Below are 19,827 nucleotides of genomic sequence, written 5' to 3' on the forward strand. Positions count from 1 at the left end.
TCACACAGGGCTTGCTGTAGTTACATAGCCGAGCCCTGTAAATGCAATGTTGCCCTGGATTCACTGTTCTTACACTTGTTGGCTTATGTAGGCGGAGGTGCTGATAATAAAGTGTGGTTCCCTAATTGGTTCTTGATTTGGTCAATAAAGGAGGCTGGGAGCCAAGTAATGGGTAAAAGAGACAGGTGGGACTTCTGTGTCCCAGGAGGAAAAAGAGACAGAGAGAAAGAAAAGGGGCTTTTCGGCCAGGCTTTGGAAGGAGAACTATGAAACAATCATGGAAGATCTCAGGAAAGCTAGAACCAGTGGCCTCCACCACCAATGGATAGGAAGGAGGTTGGTGGAGGCTAGCTGACAAGTTTAGAGCAGGAGAAATTCTGTGTCCAACAATTGTGCTAGTATGAAAATTCTAAAGTAATAAAACTGAGTGTTTTTCATCCGCAGAGCAAAGGTGGGTAGAGAGAGAAGCCTGGTCTGTGATGGCGGCTTGGCTAAGCTGGGAGAAACAAAAGGGACTGGGATGGGCCAGAGCATGGACAGCAGCCCCAGGGTTGCAGCTCACTGGCAAAGAAGGTAGCTGGCAGCTTGGCAAAGGTAAGCCAGGAGGAACAAAAGAGAACCTGAAATTCAGCTGATTAAACACACCTACCAGGCAAGTAACCTGGGAGAAATAGAAGAGAAACCTGGAGTGGGACTGGCAGCAGCCAGTCGGAACTAAGCCTGGAGTGGCCAGCGTGTTGGCCAAGGTCCTGAGCAAAGGCACGGTGTGATTTTAAAATTACATGAAATAGGCTTAGATATTTTCAAAACCTACTTTACTTGGGGTTCTTAAACACTTCAACCTTCCTTCTAGCCCATGAATCAGAGATAGGGAAGAAAGAAGGTTAATGGGAAAAAGGAGGTGTGGACCTGTTTAGAAGTAATTCCTCAGGGCGGTTCCACTTTTCATTGTCAGGATGCCAGCAGTAGTGTTGAATAGCAAACACCAAATACAAATTAGTAGTGGTAGCACTAACCAGAAGAAACAAGAAGACTCAGGCAAATCAGCACAAGTCAGTGGAAGCTGTCAGAATCAGCTGGAATACTATAAGAAGTTCTTTTGTGCTTTTCTCTCTAAGAAGAACAGCAAAGACCAGCAAAGAAGCAAGACCATCAAAGACGTGAAGTATTGCATAGCACAGCACAGCACAGCACAGCATAACACAACAATACAAGAACATACTCTCACTCTTTGTGAGGTTCCATTTATATTCTAACAATCACATGTACTCTCAAGAGTCTGTGTTCAACAAAGCATCCCCTGCCCTCTCAAAGGTCAAATTCCAGAAAAAAACACCATATACCTGTCCTCTCACAAGACTGCTTCTGGAAAAACATCAAGTGACATGACTGAGTTGTTAAAGAAACCAGAAATTTCCACATAAGAAACCTAAAGCAATTCCACTAAAATAAAGGACAAGATGAGGCTGCATACTCTCTCCCTATCTATTCAACATATTACTGGAAGGTCTAGATAGAGAGGTGAGAAAACTAATGCAGATCAAGGGGATATAAATTGGAAAGGAAGAATTCAAAATATTGCTATTCATGGATGATATGATAATATATATTAGTAACCCCAAAATTCTACCAGAGAATTACTATGGGCAATAAACACTTTCAGCAATGTGGCTAGATAAAAGGTATCAAAAAAAAAAATCAGTAGCCCTCTTTTATACAAATGATAAATGGATTGAGAGAGAATTCAGGAAAGCAACACCCTTCACGATAACCACAAATAACATAAAATATCTTGGTGTAACTCCAACCACGCAAGTGAAAGACCTATATGATAAGAACTTCATGTCAAAAGAAACTGAGAAGATATCAGAATCTGGAAAGAGCTCCTATGCTCATGGATAGGTAGGATTAACATAGTGAAAATGGCCAACTTCTCAAAAGCAACCCCATCAAAATTCCAGCACAATTTTTTATAGACCTTGAAAGAGCATTTTTCAACTTCACATGGAAAAACAAACAAGCGAAACAAACGGGATAGGCAAAACAATCATGAACAATAAAAGAACATGGGGAGGAATCACTATTCCAGTCCTCAAGCTGTACTGCAGAGCAATAGTGATTAAAAACTGCAGTGTATTTTCTAAAACCAGACAAGTTGATAAACAGAATTGAATTGGAGATCCAGAAATAAAACCAAACACCTATAAACACTTGATATTTGTCAAGGAAGCCAAATTGTACATTGAAAAATGAAAGCATCTTCAAAAAATGGTACTGGTCTAACTTGATGTCTACATGTAGAAGAATAGAGCTATATCTATCATCATGCAAAAAAACCTCATGTCCAGGTGGATCAAAGAACTCAACATAAAACTGGACCCACCAAATCTAATGAAGGAGAACTGCCTTGAACATATTGGGACAAAAGACAATTTCCTGAACAGAACACCAATAGTTACTACACTAAGGTCAAAAATTGATAAGTGGGCATCATGAAACACAAAAGGTTTTGTAAGGTTAAGGATACCATCAATAGGCCAAAATGGCGGCCTACTGAATGGTAAAAGATCTTTACCAACCTACTACGTCTGACAGAAAACTAATATCCAAAATATATAAAGAACTCAAGAAATTAGACACCAACAGACAAAACAACCCAATTGAAACATGGAGGACAGAGCTAAACAGAGAATTCTTAAAAACGAATCTCTAATGGCTGTGAAGCACTTAAAGAAATGTTCAACATCCTTAGTCATGAAGGAAATGCAAATGAAAAGAACTCTGAGATTCTATCTTACACTTATGAGATTGAGTAAGAGCAAAAACTCAAGTGATAGCACATTTTGGCTAGGATGTGGAGCAAGGTGAAAACTCTTTCATTGCTGGGGTGAGTGCAAATTTGTACAACCACTTTGAAAATCAATTTGACAGACTGTCAGAAAATTGGGAATAGCTATGTCCCAAGACCCAAATATATCATTCCTTGGAATATACCTGAAAAATGCCCCACTATACTACAGGACACTAGCTCAACTATTTCTATGGCAACTTTGTTAATAATAGCCAGAAACTTCAAACAACCTAGAAGCCCGTCAACCGATGACTGGAAAAAGAAAATGTGGTACATCTACACAATAGAACCTTATTTGGTTATTAAAAACAAGAACATTATGAAATTTGCAGGCAAATAGATGGAACTAGATAATATTATCCTGAATGAGGCACCCAGACATAGAAAGACAAATGTAGTATATACTTACTTATAAGTGGAAATTAACCATAAAGGATAACAATGCTACAATCCACAGATCTAAAGAAACTAAGTAAGTAGGAGGGCTTATGAATCTCACTTTGTATGAATCTCACTTTGATGAGGAAACCAAATAATAATTGGAGGTGAATGAAAAGATAGAAATAAGTGGGAAAAAGGGGTGAGGAGGGGAATGGGGATCAGATGTGGGTATAGAGGGGGCATGAGAGTGCTGGGAGTGAGAATTTAAATTGGCAGGGGTCATCTTCAGGACTAGCTAGAGACCTGGGATGGAGGAAGATACAGAATGTCAATGGAGGTGACTTTATCAAAGATTTCTACCATTTGGAGAAATGAAGTCTGATGTGGCCACCTTCTGTAGCCAAATGGGACTTCCAGTGGTGGTAGAATGACATCAACCAACAAAATCTTCAAACCAAAATTTGTCCTGCTTCCAAAGGCACAGAGATAAAGACTGAGGGAATGGGCAAGCAATGACTGCCCCAACTTGTGACCCATCCCATGGGGACAGCCAACCCCTGACACTATTAATGATACTCTGTTGTGCTTGCAGACAGAAACATAGCAATTTGTCTCCTGAGAGGCTTCATCCAGCAGCAGATGGAAACAGATGCGGAGAACCATAACCAATTATCAGGCGAAGCTCACGGAGTCTAGTGGAAGAGTAGGGGATAGAATTGGCCAGCAGAAGAGATCAAGAACACCACAAGACCTACAGAGTCAACTAACCTGGGCCTATGGGAGCTCACAGAGAATCATGAGGCAAAGAGCGTGCGAAGGCTAAACCTAGGCCTCATACATATTTTGTAGCAGATGTGCAGCTTGGTCTTCATGTGGGTCCCCTAACAATTAGAGCAGGGGCTGTCTCTGACTCTGTTCCCTTCCACTGAACCCCATTCTCTAAACTGGACTTCCTGGTTGGGCCTCAGTGGGAGAAGATGTGCTTATTCCTGCTGGGACTATATGTCCTAGGGCAGGATGGTACCCAAGGGATCTTTGCCTTCTCTGAGGAGAAAAAGAAGGGGGTAATGAGTGGAACTGGGAGGAGAGGAGAGAGGGGGGCTGTAATTAGGGTATAAGGTAAATTAATTAAAAATATAGCACAGAAATGTAGGCACATTAAGCTCACAAACGTTTTGAATAGTAGTTTGCCCAAATCTCTCTCATAAATATTTGGAAATATAGAATTACAACAGTTTTCCACAATGCCCAGCAAAGCCTTGTTATTTCCTTTACTTTTCCTTATTTGCATTAGCACCTTTTATACTGAGATAAATGCACTAAAATATCAAGATTATGAAGAAGCTAGAAGAAAGAAATATCAGAGACCATAATGAGTAGTCAGGTTTCCTCCTCCTTTTCTTCTTCCTCCTCCTCCTCTTCCCCCTCTTCCTCCTCTCCCTCCTCTTCCCCCTCTTTCTCCTCTTCTTCCTCTTCCCCCTCTTCCTCCTCTCCCTCCTCTTCCCCCTCTTTCTCCTCTCCTTCCTCTTCCCCTCCTCCTTCTCCTCTCCCTCCTCTTCCTCTTCCTCCTCTTCTTTTTCCTCCTCTTCTTCCTCCTCCTCCTGCTCCTCCTCCCCCTTCTGCTTCTTTTTTTAATCAGTAAAGAAAATTAATAGAGGCGGTGGCAACAGCAGCAGCAGAATAATAGATGTGTATGTATAGTGATGAAGAGGTTCCCAATTCAGGTACTGTGACTTCAAGGCAGCTTGTAATTAACTCAGTTTTCAAAGGCAATGTAAAAGATTTAACTCATACTAGAAAAACTCACTCTAAAACAAACAATAGGACTATCAGTATTGAAATGCAAATATCATGGGATAAAGAAGCAGGAATCATGAACATTTTATCCCAATGGAGGAAAATGCTATTTGTTTTCTTAATTTTGACTTAATTTAAAAGATGGTATATTTGTTTTTAACTATATGTTATATAATAATATTATTCACTAAGTTATAGTATTGCCTTGCTACCATGAGTTTACATAGTGAACAAACATGAAGAACCAGAGGATAGAAATAACCAACTTAGCCTCTAATTGGTCTTCTCATTGAACAATAAGGAAGATACTGGGCAGCCATTGAGACCTCAGTGCCTTGCTTCCCTGAAGAATATTTCCCTCTGTCTCCTTTGGGAAGTCCCAGCCTTAGTTCAGCATCCTTGCTATAAGGAGTTTCTATGAAGTCTGTCTTCTGTCAGGCCGGCATGAGAGGCAGTTGCTCCAGGAAAGGAGACATTGTTGAGGCCTGAGCTATGAGAGAGAGCATCTTGCAGGCTGCTAAACTGGTTAACCCAGGCAGCTGCTGCCCTAGCAAGTGATCTGCAGCCATGGACTTTGTCCCACAGGTGTCACTAGAGGCAGTCCCCAGGCTTGGCAGGAGGGAGCTGATGTTAACTCCAGAGAGCTGCCAGGCTTTGCTGGCCTTTAGTTCCTTTCTCTGCTGTCTGAGTTTACATCATGACACTGAATTGGTAACCAGCAGGTCGGGCTTTCACTGTTTCTATTGATGTCTGTAGCCAAAGCACTAACTGAAGACAGAGTCAACTCACAGGAGATGCTGATGGTTATGATCTAACCACGTTTGAAACTCAAGGAAAACCAACCAAACCAAAACAAGATAATTGGGAGAGTATCTTCTAAATTCACTTCCAAACAAATTAACTGTGAAACTACCAGAAGCAGAGCAGATGTATGTTCTAGACAGAAATCTGGCAAGAGTAAGTAAGTTTTACTAGTGCTGAGGACACCTGATTCTCCAGGGGACATGCAAATGAACCAGTCCCCAGGAGTCAATGAGGCAACTCAATGTCTTGATATGAAATGTGGCTAGGTTGTGACGGGAGCTTTATGAAGTGTTAAGAGATCTTATTGTTAAGAGATCTACAGCATGTTTGCATTGCTGATATATTTCATTTATAAAACCTTCATCTCCTGCTACAGAAACAGCCCAGCACCCACTATATGAACACTGGTATTGGCACACTGTTTCCTCTATGTCTCTCAATCTTATACTGTCAAGCTGATCATTGATTTGATAGTTTTACTTGTCCCTTTCTAATACAGACATAGTGTGGCTCGCTTCTCTATAGAATACCCCAAACTTACCTTACTCCCCTTACTTGTGAGCTTGTTTTGAGCAACACAAGTGCAGTTTTATGTCATCCACCAGGCACTGATTGCTACACCCCACTCTAAGAAGCATTTTGTGTCTTCTACATTTGATGTTGTGTTTCCTGACATTGGGCATTAGAGATTTCCCTTTTACACGTTTTAGAGTTCACAAAGATCTCTCAGAAACCTACATTCATTAGTACTAATGAACATTGGTAAGTGTTTTTAATGAAATCCCTTTGGTTTTAGATTAGTAAGAAACACACTCTCTTTGTATGTGTGACACAGCTTATTCTACAACTCTGGAGATGGAGACAGAACCCAGGGAACTGCCTGTGGTGGGCAAGAGTTGTACAGCTGAGGTGAAATACAACAGAGTTCTTAAGCATGAGTGGTTGTTGTTGTTAGCTTGTTTCTGTTTGTTCTTGAGACCCTTGTTAGACTAACCTTGAGGTCACTGCTATCTTTCTGCTTCAACTTTCTAAGAGCTGACATTTCTAAGCCTGACCAAGCATGATGCTTCCTTGATTCTTTTTATATTTAAAAATTTGTATGCAATATATTTTGATCATATTCTTTTTTCTTTCCCAACTCTCTCATGTATTTTTACCTCTGGTAGCATGCAGAGAGTACTTTCCAGCACCATGAATGCTAGTCAATAGGTGAAGCTTCTAGCTGTGCTTCAGCCTCTTGAGTGACAGAGTCTCAGGCTTCAGCCACCGTACTCAGAAACATTTTATTGATTTTGTTCTTTGCTTCAATGAAGGATGTTGCTAAATTGATTTCTTAGTCATTTGATGGGTTCATTTATTATAACTTCAGTATTAAAATAGCCAAAATATCCTGACCTTTTATTTTTATGTACATAAGATTTTCTCAAATATCTCAGACATACACACACACACTAAGAGAGAGAGACAGAGACAGAGACAGAGACAGAGATGGTATATAGTAAAATTACTGCCTGGTCTATGTTACAATTACTGTTTTTCTAGCTAGGTCAGCTCCCTAATTTATGCTGGTTATTAGCTATATATCTTCATCTTTGTGTGTGTGTGTGTGTGTGTGTGTGTGTGTGTGTATGTTTGGATTACACTGTCTCTTTTGTTCATTGTTTGTGATTCTTGTCATGCTATCCTTGAACTCTTAGATCTTGCATAAAGAATCCATGACAGACCAAAGTAAGAATATCATCAAAATGCAACTGGGTGAACTAATGAGTTTTGTGGGGGTTGCTTATGGGAGTATGGGGCTTACCAACAGGAGGAGAAATGGTGTCAATCAAGCTGTATTGCAAAACCCCATCCAAGCTGAGGATAGCTGGAAACTTGACATGCACTACACAACCAAAGGAGACTCAACAGTCTGCAAAGTGTCTTTTCAGGCAGCTCGCCTCATCTCTGCCTCTCCTAGGCTGTTCAGCTAGTCTAAATAGCTTGTCTGAAAGTGTCTCTCAACTGTCGTTAGTGTCAACCTACAGGACATCTTTGCACTTGGTGCCTTCTTGGTTCTGCTTTGTAAGTCCTCTCCCACATCTGATTTATATCTTCCTGTAAGTATTTGGAAATTTTTTTCTCTTTTGATAATTGTGTTTAATATGAAGTCTTTCATCATTTTTTTTATTGCTTCTCATCTGAATGGTGTCTGGTCAGGGGAGTTCAACATATTGCATGAACTGTAATTCTGAATGTATCAGCTCTTAATCTCAATCCTGGACACTATTTTTCCTCACCTTTCTTTTCCTCTTATGCATTTAACCATAGGTTTTGGTACTGGTAATTGGAGTCTAAACTAGGTGTTTTTAGATTCTTAACTCTCATTCAAATGACTTAGGTAGAAGTCCAACAGCTTACAAAGTAGCAGGAACTTTATTAAAAGTGAAACAATAAAATAGTTCAGAATATACTGTAAAAGAAAGATGTGGGCCAAGTGAATGAAGATTCTCAAGAGCTCTGATTACAGTTAAGGGTTTCTTTTTAGAAAGGTCAAAATTATGAAGAATTCTGGAGGTCTCAGGGGTACAGTTTGGATTGCTCTCTATTATGATTGATAGGTAAAATTATATTATCATTTATCTACTGTTCATATCCTTTCAAATAAAGCCTTTGATTTTTAATTATGCATGTTTAATTATGCCTAGGCATAAGATGACAAATCATGGATTCTCACTAAAAGTTTATTTTGAGGATACAGTTTACATTATTGCAGATGCACCCAAGTCAATTTGTTTTAGATGTATTATGAATATTTGAATAGGAACTATCTAAGTTTGATTATCATTAGGGAAGAACACTATACTGTCAGGGATGAGTGTGCTTATAGCTTCAGGTTAGGGTCGTAATTTGCTAACAGATTGCTAGATGCATTATTCAGAAAGTGGTGTTTATGGGTAGTACATGAAGGTAAGGGTCTTAGGCTACTGAATACTCTGTTCAGAGAGGGTGGCATGTGTAGTGACCTCAGGTTGATAGGTATCCTCGGCAAGTATGGCTCATTTTTATTACTTCACCTCTTTTATTGGGAATATTCCTAAACTTTGGAATATCCACGGTAAAGACTCATAGATACTCTCAAATCCACATTTGGAGACACTTCAAAAGTTACTGTCCATGGGCAGCTAAAACAACTGCTTCAATGTCACCAAGATGCTGGCATATAAAAACACTATTTTGTATATATGGCATATATAAGCATTATTTCAATGAATAATTTCATAATGATGTTATTAACCTAAAGTTACTTCTCAAATTATTTTTCTTCAAGTATCTGAAAAAAATATTTATTTTTAAGTTTTGATTAAACTTATTGTTGTGAGGGGAGCACATATGTGGTGCAAGAGATGTGTAAACTTTAGAGAATAACTTGTAAAAGTTGGTTCCCTCTTTCCGTGATGTGGGTTCCAGGATAGAACTAGGTAACCATTTGGTGGCAAGTGTATTTCCCTGTTTTTTTTTTTTTCAGGCCCATACACAGCTCTTTAAACAGCTGATTTTTCTCACTATTTTATTTTTTTCAAATAATTTAACCTGAAAAGCTATTGTCCTGCAGCTGCAGCTAGAATTCTTTCATTTCCTCTGGAATTCTCTGTTCAGTGTTGAGATGTGGCATTTATGGATTTGCCGATTGACATTTATGAAAATGCATATTTATGAGTTACATTTATATTTTCCTACTGATCTTATAAAATTAACCATTCAATTCATTGTTTTATCTTTAATTTTATTTATTTCCCGTGAAATTTTCTCATTTTGATATATTTTTAAAAATGGTTTCATCTTTTCTGTTGTTATTCATTTTTCTGTGCCATTTGAGTTTGCACTGTCATTTATGGAAGACATGATTTCTAAAGCCTTTTCTTTTTATTACTAATGTAAATATATGCACATTTATTTATGTCATAATTTATCAGATTAGTTTTATATTGATCTTAAGCTAATGTTGTTTTTTTATTTTTTATTTTCTTGTAATAATTGCATACATCTTTCTGAGTTTTGCATCCTCCAGACATCTTCAGAGACTATATCCTACAGTATTTATATCAATGATTGTTTTAATATCTAATTGTAAATGTCCACTTTTCTATTTCTTAAGTGAATCATTTTCAAACAGATGTTCTTTATCCACAGAGTCTTGAAGCTTCCAAATTTTCTCTGTTTAGCTCTTTAAACTCTGTTTAAAGGTTTTCACTGCCCACGGACTACTATCAGTGTTGATCGGATAGTTTTTCTCTCAGGTAATGTTAGTGTTTCCATCAGCTTCCCACAGTATCAAACTCTGGTTTAGCTACCACCTTCCCCAGAAACTGAAGGAGTAGGATGGAGTAGATCTGGGAGAAGAGCAGAGAGGGGAAAAATAAGAAAGATGCCTGTTTATTTCAGCCAGCGGCTTTGTTAGTTTGTTTGTTAGTTTTGTTTCTGGATTTGTGTGTCCACTTTAAGCCCTTCCATAAGCTTCTATTTGACGTCTGTTTGGATGGGATGGTTTGTGATATAAATAAGTACAATTTTTAAGAGTGTTGGGACATATTCTTATAGTTTCTCTCTAAGAGAGGTAAGTCAGTCTTGTGAGTAGTGGCCAAGAACAGACTGTTTGCTCACCCTTTCCTAAGCATTCAGTGTCAAGATGCCTACGAGCTCTGAATTGTCAGTGGAGTACTTTTTCATATTTCTTTTTACTAATAATTAAGTGTGAATAAACCCCACATAGAGCCATAAAGGCTGGTGGAATTTCTGAAAGGATTTCTCCAGGTGACACTGAGGGATGGAGCACAGGTTACTCAGAGGACAGGGCTCATTTCTGTACTTCTTGGCACTTGCTGAGACAGACTGACTTTAAAATCAACAGTCACCACAGGAAACTGCTACAACACTGCCTAAGTCTTCATTCATTTCCTATATCTTATAATAGTGTGTAATCACAGAAAGACTGGAGGCATTTATGTAGGTAAAGGTGCAATGGGGATACTATTGTTTATTGCACTACTTGTCTCTGTGCGTATCTGTATAAAGACCAAACACAGTGGACTTTGTTGCATCTTCTCACGGTATGTGAGAGAACTCTGTGTCCAGAGGTGAAGTGTGTCCTCTGCACACTTAGAGGTGAGAAGGCTAGGCTGACGCCATGACAGGCTTCAAATTGGCAGTTTAGGAGACTAGGCCTAAGAACTGGGCAAGTCCAGGCAAACCCAGGTAAGTCAGTTACTAAGGGAAAAAATGGGATCCCTCAGCAACAGTTTCCACCACACCCCAGTAATGCCTAGAGATAGAGTAAGACAGAGCCCACCTAGCCCAGAATCCCCCTAATGGACCTTAACTCAGGCCTGCAAGCTCATTTGTTTGTCTTTATCTTGATAATGGGAGAGCCCAGCATGCTGAACATCTGCAGAATAAAACACTCTTTGAGTTTACATACTATTTGAGTCTGTGGTATCATTCTGAGGCAAGTTATGGATGCTTGCAGTGGCTGTATTGATACCCACCGTCCTATTCTTGATGGTATAGTTTCTAATAAATCTGCTGAATGAGTCACATTTAGAACCATCTGTGAGACCTTCACCTTTAGATGCTGACTGAGGAAATGTTAAACGTGTCACTCTTCCTGAAGAACAGGAGTGAAATCTGCATGATATCAAAATGTGCATCTGTGAACCCATGGGGGAAAAACAGGCACTTCTGTGTCTCAGTCAACAGCAATACAGGGACACCCATGCCTCAAATCTTTGTTTACTAAATGCAGATGTGCTCAGTAGGTATCTAACTTCTGGCTACACTTGTCTGTAGCTTGTGGACTGCTGACATTAGCCTTCATGCCCCATGCTGTTAGCAGTTCTGACGGAGATTTTCACTTTTCAAGCATTAAATTGTGTTAATCTGTGAAATAATAGAATGTGCTAAGTGGTACACAGCATGCTGTTTTCGCATAATTCATTTAAATGCTTCATGTCTTTGACAAATATTAATGGAACACATGTTCTCCATTACAATTTTTTTCCAGTTTTTATAAACTTGGGACTGTAGCTTCCTTGGAAGGGTCTTCAGGACCCACTTTTTCAGGAGCAGTTGGCACCGAAGAAAACACTATAACAAAAGTACCAGGTGCTTCTGAAAATAAGAATAAGTTTACCAGGCATAGTGGCACATGCTTTTAACCTCAGCACTTAGTAGGCAGAGGCAAGCTGTGTGGACCGGCCTTATCTAGTCTACATAGTTAGTTCCAGGTCAGCTGGGTTATGCAATGAGACTCCATCTCAACTAAATAAACAACGAGGAGAGAGGCCTCAGCACTGATCAGCTGTGTCATCTTCAGTGCGGTCATTGTAGTAAAACTGTGCAAGACTGCTTCTCTCACACTCAAAGTTCCTAGTATGCTTGTTGCTGCAATGGTTGATCTTCATAGCCAACTTCTCTCTATATGAAGTCACACTGAGAGGCACTTCTGGATATATCTATGCAGTATTTTCAGAAAATTAGCTGAAGTGGGAAGACCCACTTTGCACGTAGCTATCCTGATACCATAATCTGGGAGACCAAAGGAATAAAAGGAGGGAAAGAAACAGCTATCCCGATACCAGAATTTTCTGTTCTCTGCCTCCTGACCCACCATGATGTGAATGGAGTGTCTCCATCATATTCTCTTCATTGTGATGGATTAAATCCTCCAAAATGGTGAGCACAAATAAATGTTTCCTGTCTGAATTTATATATGACAGGTGTTTTGATCAAAGAGCCTCATAAGGTAACTAAGAATCTGACAGAGCATAAAATAGCTATGTATTGTTTGGTAACATTCCAAGCCATTGAGAAGCTCTCACCACAGGACTAGAACGAACAAAATCCCTCACTTGTGGGTCCTGGTGAAATGGATTCAGCAGTCTTTCAAAGGAGACTTCTTTGTATAATAAAAAGATGCAATTGCATCTAATTTTAATTGGAAATTGAATTTTCTTAGTACCTGAATAGAGCAGTGTTTGAAAATAGTTGACTGTTGTTTTTTCTGATGTTAACATTTACACGATTTGATTTTTTGAAGGCCATTGTTTATTTCCTTGGGTTTTAGGGTTTTCTAATTTTGTGTTTTAGTTTGATAATAGCTTATTTAATTGCTCATAAGTTTTGTTGAAAACAAATGAAAGGGCCATTTGAACTTTATAAAGTGCTCAATTATATCAATTTTGAACCAATCAGTTTCAACATTAAGCAATCACTAAATATTTTCTATTTCAAAAATATGCTTGATGGACTTAAGACATTAAAATTCTATCACTATCTATATACTTAATAAAAACATATTCAAAGACATATAGACTCTGAATTATGTTACAGCAACTGGTACTCTTGGGTGGTTTAACTTTCTAAAATGTAAGTCATAAAACTACTCCAGTTGCAAAACAGAGTGGAATACAATATTCTAAAAACATGATTTAAAATACTTTTAGCAACTCCATTGTTTACTGCCATGGTTTTTACTCTTTCAATATTATCTTTCCAAAACAGTCATTGTGAACTTCCCCCAACACAATGAAGAATAAATGTTGTCTGGGGAAAGTCGATGTCACAAGATCTGAGTATTAGTCACTTCCTCTCCAGAGATGGGATCTGGTGAGGCTGGCAATGGCTTGTCCACTCATACCCCTCACCAGTGTGTGGGAGTTTGCCTTTATTCAATAGCATTTAATGCTTCATGTACAACTTTAATTTTTCAAACCTTATTTTTAATGATGGTTCTTAAACACTTTAACATCCCTTTTAGCCACTGCCTATCAGAGGTCATGAAAAAGAAAGAATATGGGGGAAGTGGACCTGTTTAGAAAGGTTTTTTGGAGAAACTCCCATCTGCACTGGCTGTTAAGTTCACTGGAGTCAGCAGCAGCAGCTCGATCCACTCACAAACACTTCATGGATATGTCAGCAGTTCAGTTCCGTAGAATCAGGATAGCAAACACAAATCAGTAGCAGTGGCTCTACCTAGCAGGAACAGCCAGGCCTCAGCCTCTGCACAAGTCAGCAGGAGGAACCTGGTAGGAGGCCAGTAGAAGTTCTTGGCTGTGCCTCTCTCAGCAAAGCAAAGATCAACAAAGACATTAGACCAGCAAGCAACACACAGCTAGCTGTACCAGCAAGCTTAGCTCTGCCTCCACCACTGTCTATAGAGTCCTTTCTAATATTCCTTTCAAACATTACATGTCCTCCACAGGTCTTGCCTCAGCACATGTCTTGCCACTGCATGTGAGTCTGTTTCAGCTGACATTACTCTGTCAATCAGCCCAAGTTTGCAGAAGTGGCAAGAAGCACACCACCATAAGTTTTTTTGGTGTGTTTCTCTCTATGGAGTCTCAAAATAGGGAGCTCAACTATGCAGAGTAAGAGGGACCAATGCATGTGTGTTGTTAGCAAAGAATCCTTCATCACATGTCCCTTCACATGCTTGCTTTAACAGAACATCCTTTCACCTGTGTCTGCTTCAGCCAGATGTTCCTTCCTGATTCTGCCTTAGCCTTTCACCTGTGTCCACTTCAGGAAAACACTTCTTCACATATTTGCCTCAGCAAAACACCATCTAACACAACCAACTTCCAAAAGAACCCTTAAGTTTCCACTTCACACACATGCCACAAAGCCAAAGCTTTTACGAAGCCTAGGGTCCCACTCTGTTAACAGTCTTTTTCATGAAACATTTTCTTGTGACTATGTTAGAGTAGAAAAGATTCTTGGTCAAGAGAATAGAATCTCTGGCTTTGGTGAAGACATCACATTATAGTTGGGCCAAGTCAATTGGTTAAATGACTACCCTTAGGAATGTTGGCTCCCCTTTTAGCCATGCTAAAGACATATTTGGAGTAACTAGTCCTTTAATGAGATACTGAACTACTCCTTTCCAAGACATAGCCCCTACACACACACACACACACACACACACACACACACACACACACCCCACACTAACTTAGCTGACTTTTCTGAATTACTCAGGAGAATGAAACCTATTGTTTTTCCCCATTCTAACTCCCTAAAAAGCATGTTTTCTTAAATAGTTTGGGCTTTTCCCTAGCGTTTTGAACTTCCTTATACTTTCTCTAAAACCTGCCTCTAGGCCATGTGGTTTCTTGTTCACATGTCTGACCTCCAGTTTAAATGGCGTGCCCTCTTCCCTTCTCTCCTTTACCTACCCTGGGCATCTGCTGTGTTTTATAGCTTGTGACTTAGGGTCTTTCTTTTAAACTCTAACAAATTTATTCTTGCTTTTCCATTCTTAAATATTTTATTAATAAGGTTAAGAACCCCAAAGGGAACCCGATATTCCCTGTATCAATTATATTAACTTGCTATGCTACCACAACTAAAACATTTTTTGCTCCAGTGTTGTTTGTTGGCAGTTCAGAGCTCCAACCCAGTACCTCTTATGGAGTCTCTTCTTTGTAACCATGCAACCTTCGGGGAACATAGACAATTGCTATTAGTGATCATTTTCCATTTAACAGTAAAATAGATATATCATGACTGTCTCATGGTGAGAATGGGTAAAATTTAGACATTGGTGTGGCCTATAAATGTGGCCAGACAAACTGATAAACTTTCTTATCTAGAAAAAGACAGCACTGAACAAGAGTTAGTCATTATGGGAAACAGGGAAATATGAAAGTATTTCTTTGTCCCAGGTTTAAGTTTTGCAATGATGGGGTAAATAAAAATACATTATTGCTTTTATTTAATTACAGCTCCTAACTCAACATGGATGAACCTTCACATGCCTTGACTATATCAGCACAAATATGCAAAGAAACTAAGAATAATGAATGGATAGGGTGTGAGACTATACTGTAGTAAGAGAAGCTGTTTTCTTTCTCAAATTGAAACTGCCCTTTGTTGAGTCAGATGGGAAGGACCAGAGTATCTAGATCTAGATGATCTTTGTTCACCTAGAGTGATTGCTTGTGACAAACTCCCGTTTTAACTTTTCATTAAGCCATGGATGGAGATACTCTCCATGGGATGAGCCTTGGTAAGGATTTTGAGAAATTTTAGCTGTATTTTTATTTAGATTTAATCAGTAAAATGAAATCAGCATATACTCAAATTAAGGTTGGCATGATTTTAAATATACTCTTTGATGTGCTTCTTTCTTGAAAAGTATTGTTTTGAAAGTCTACTGACTTCTCATATTGAGACACACTGGTCATTTAAGATCTGGGCATGTAAAAACAATCCAGAGAACTTATATGAAAATATACTTGCATCCTTTTTTTTTCAAATAATTTCATCCATCTTATTTCCCCCCTTTTTAATTCATAATTTTATCTTAAATATGACCCTTCCTTGTGGGACCATGAAAGGCTAGCTTGGTTCCTGGTTGAGCACAGGCCTCGAACCCTGGACTCTAATGGGACCACAGGTGTTTAGCCTTGCTTCCAAACTCCAGGCTCCTGACATGAGGCGGAAGACCTCCATTGATCCGTGACTTTCAGTCACGTAGGGCAATGCCCCTATAGCCCCTCCCAAAGAGAGGTTTGTGTCACATAGCACAGGTAGAGGGCGTGACTACAGGCCTCAGAGCCTCAAGAGATCTCCTAAAGGCCAGAGGGCATGGCCAATTAAGCTTTCCTTCTCAGACCCTTCTCTCTCCCTATTTAACTCAGGCCCACCCTGAGGACCAAGGGGTACAGCTTCATCCACTTTCCACCATGACAATAAACCTTTTAAAACCATGGACTTCCTCATGTCGTTGGGGCCCTGCTCCTATGGAGAAGGCCTTTAACTAATAAGCCGCCATCGATGTTGCCTAATCTGCCATTAGAAGACTTCTCTATGTTCCCGGCACGGAGCTGAGCCAGCAATGACCCAGCCAAGTGAGTCACTTCAACCCAGAGTCTCTACTCCACAAGGCAGTGCCGGAGCTTCTCTCCCTCTCATCTCTCTTCTCTCCCTCTCATCTCTCTCGTCTCTTTTGGCTGCTGCAGGTCCAGCCTATATGCCCATTCTATCTCATCCTTCTGCAGTCCCCAGCCGCTTCTGGGAGCCCAAGGACAGAGACCAGCAGTCTCCCCATCTAGCCGCTTCTGCCCGGAGACCCCCAAACCAGGAGCTCTGCCCCTGCGGGACTTCAGGCTGAGACCTCTCCAGTCCTGGGCAGAGCCCCGTGGCTTCTCATAGCCCAGCATCGAGTGAACTCAGTCAAATTCACACACTTCTGCTCCCCAGCTGCGGTTTCAACCACCTGGGGGACAGACATGCGGAATCCACAACTAAGCTCAACAGGACCCACTCCCACAAGCGGCCACTACAGCCCCACACTTCCTTTGTCCCTACTCATCATTAAGAGCTCCTTAACTGCTAACCAAAATAAAACATCAATTTTACAGGAAATTAAAAGAAGCTAAAACAGACAAAAAGACATTACGGTCTAAAGCATACCTTGCTATAACAAGCATGAAGCTAGTGAGCAGTATTGCAATATGAAGCATTTGATAAAGGCCAGAGAACCGAGTGGCTTCTTGTGTTCACACCAGCAGCAGTCTTTGTTTTATGCTCTCTAAAGAGAAGGATTACGATGAGTCTATGGGACATTATGCAGTCAGAATTTAATAAAAGCAAGCAATAATCTACTCTTTAAATAAAAAAATATTTATTTTATGTATATGAGAGTTTTGCCTGCAAGTATATCTGTGCACCACATGTGTGCCTGGTTCCCATGAAAGCCAGAAGAGGATGTTGCATGCCCTGAAACTGGAGTTATAGGTAGTTGTGATTTGCCATGTGGGTGTCAGGAATTGAACCTTCTCTCCAGAACAAAACCATACATTTTAGAAGCAAACCAGAACCCTATCTCAGGGTGGACAGTTCTTGGAAAGGGCCATGTGTTTCTTAGGAGTCCATTTTATGTAAATCCGGCTTAATTATATGTGCAAGATGCAACAGTATACATATATACACACATATACATATGTGTGAATATTTAAGAACCCCTAAACTTGGAAAGGCTATTGGAGTAAAGGCAATAATATTCTGCAATGTTTCCCTAAGGAAAAAAAATATGAAGTTATTTAATCTGAGTTAGTTTCTGTGGACCACTGTCATCACTGTCCCTTATGTTCTTTTGTGAGACCTTGGGCTGGCCCATTTGAAATCAACCACTGCCATTATCGTTACATCAAAAAAAAAAAAATTGTACTAACTGCCTCCTGCTCTTAGAGGCAATGCAGGTGTGTCGCTGAGTGTGTGCTGTGCACCAGTAGGTGGCAGAGAAAAGTCATGTCTATGCTCAGTGTTCTGACCTGTGAACACTTAAATGATTAGTTGGCTAATATCCCCCCCCCCAAAGTGAGCCCGAGATGATCATTGTTCATCACTGCATAGGTCAGATGGTTTTCCAGAGCATAAAGGGGGCCCAAACCCATTTGGAAATAAGCCCAAAACAGACGAAGCTCATATGGGGTCACTCAGGTAGGCAAAGAGTGAGCTCAAGATGACTACCACGAAAGTACCATGGGGTCTGCCTGGACATGGAGCTAGTCTGAGATTACCCTCAGTCTAGTGTCACTGCATAGGCCTGCAGGAGCAGACAAGTCCCAAGGTATTTAATCTTTCCTGGTGCCGTAATGCACCAACAAGTCATAGCACTCTTGAGACCACTCCTGGGACAATCCCAGGCTCCACTAAGAGGAGCAAGTAAATGGTAGAGAAATGGAAGAGAAAAAGAAACAAAAGAATGTGGGCACCATGGACAGAAGCAGAACTGGAAACTTCGGGTGAGGAACAAACTTCTGTGAGTAGCTGGTGATGCCACCTGGGACCATAGTGGGGTCCTGAGTTATGCTACCACCAGGGGCTACATCTCAGTCCATGGCCATGCAGTAGCAGGGGTCTGTTACCACCAAAGACCAGGCAGATATCCCTGGTCTGGCCTTCTGCCTGGGGACATGTTGATGTCTGAAGGTTGTATGGAATTGGCTCTACCCTTCACCTGGGCATTGGGAGAGAGCTGACTGTGGGGGCTTGATAGCAGGAGAGCTGACTCCACCCCTAGTGGGATGCAGAGGTAGAGAAAGCAGGCCTGCACATTGAAGGCATTCTAGTGAGCTGCTCCCAAAGAAATGGGAGGTCTAGGAGGTTCCGGTATCGATAGAGTGGTAGAAGTTAAAGGCCTTGTACCAGACCAGAGAGTCATTCTTTGTAAGCAAAGAGCTGGCCATGCTGCTTTTCTTCCATGAGGTGGGATGCTCCCCTCCATTCTTTTTCCTGTTCAACATCAGCTGAAGAAACACTTGGAAAAGTGGGCCCTGCTCCTCATATGGGCAGAGCAGTAGAGCTGACCCTGGTGGCATGGGTACAGTCAAGCTGGCCCCAACACTTATTTGCTGTGCAGTGACATGGGCAAGGGTGAGATGCACCCCTCCCTCATCCCTTGCCACCTGAGGCAGGCAGGAAACTGGCTCCGAGGTCATCAAGCAAGAGAGCTGCCTTAGCAAGTGCACCTACTGTAGCATTTGGAGAGCAAGCAGGTCCTGCACTGTGCCTGTCAGTACAGTAGAGCTGACCCTAGATATAGTTGCAGGTTAGCCACCCCGAGGGCATTAGAGCAGCAGAGCTGACAGGCTCATCAGTTCAGATACCTCTCAGGCCCAGATCCAGGGACTTGAATTGGTCCACCTCAACAACTTCCCCATCAATGAATTGCCAGAATGCATAAAGGAGGCGGTCTTTCAGATTCAAAATGTCATGGGGGCAACAACAGGATATCTAAGATGAGGTCTAGGAGGTTCCGGTATCGATAGAGTGGTAGAAGTTAAAGGCCTTGTACCAGACCAGAGAGTCATTGTTTGTAAGCAAAGAAGTGTGTACACTGTGGAACACACTATGACATACTACTGCTTTCACAATGACATTTTTTTTTCTCTGTTGGGAAGGTTGTTATAAGGGTGGAGGATGACTGGAGGCTGGGAAGATGAGTGGGA

General features: G+C 40.7%; 1 non-coding gene across 1 annotated transcript; it reads left to right on the forward strand.

The window, feature by feature from the left end:
* Positions 1-18,053: 18,053 nt before the first annotated feature.
* On the forward strand, positions 18,054-18,181 carry LOC117714453 (small nucleolar RNA SNORA17). Its single transcript, XR_004607535.1, has one exon. It is a non-coding gene; the product is annotated as a small nucleolar RNA SNORA17 (small nucleolar RNA).
* Positions 18,182-19,827: the final 1,646 nt, after the last annotated feature.

The sequence above is a fragment of the Arvicanthis niloticus genome, chromosome 8 (genome assembly GCF_011762505.2).
Source record: "Arvicanthis niloticus isolate mArvNil1 chromosome 8, mArvNil1.pat.X, whole genome shotgun sequence".
Lineage (NCBI taxonomy): Eukaryota > Metazoa > Chordata > Mammalia > Rodentia > Muridae > Arvicanthis > Arvicanthis niloticus.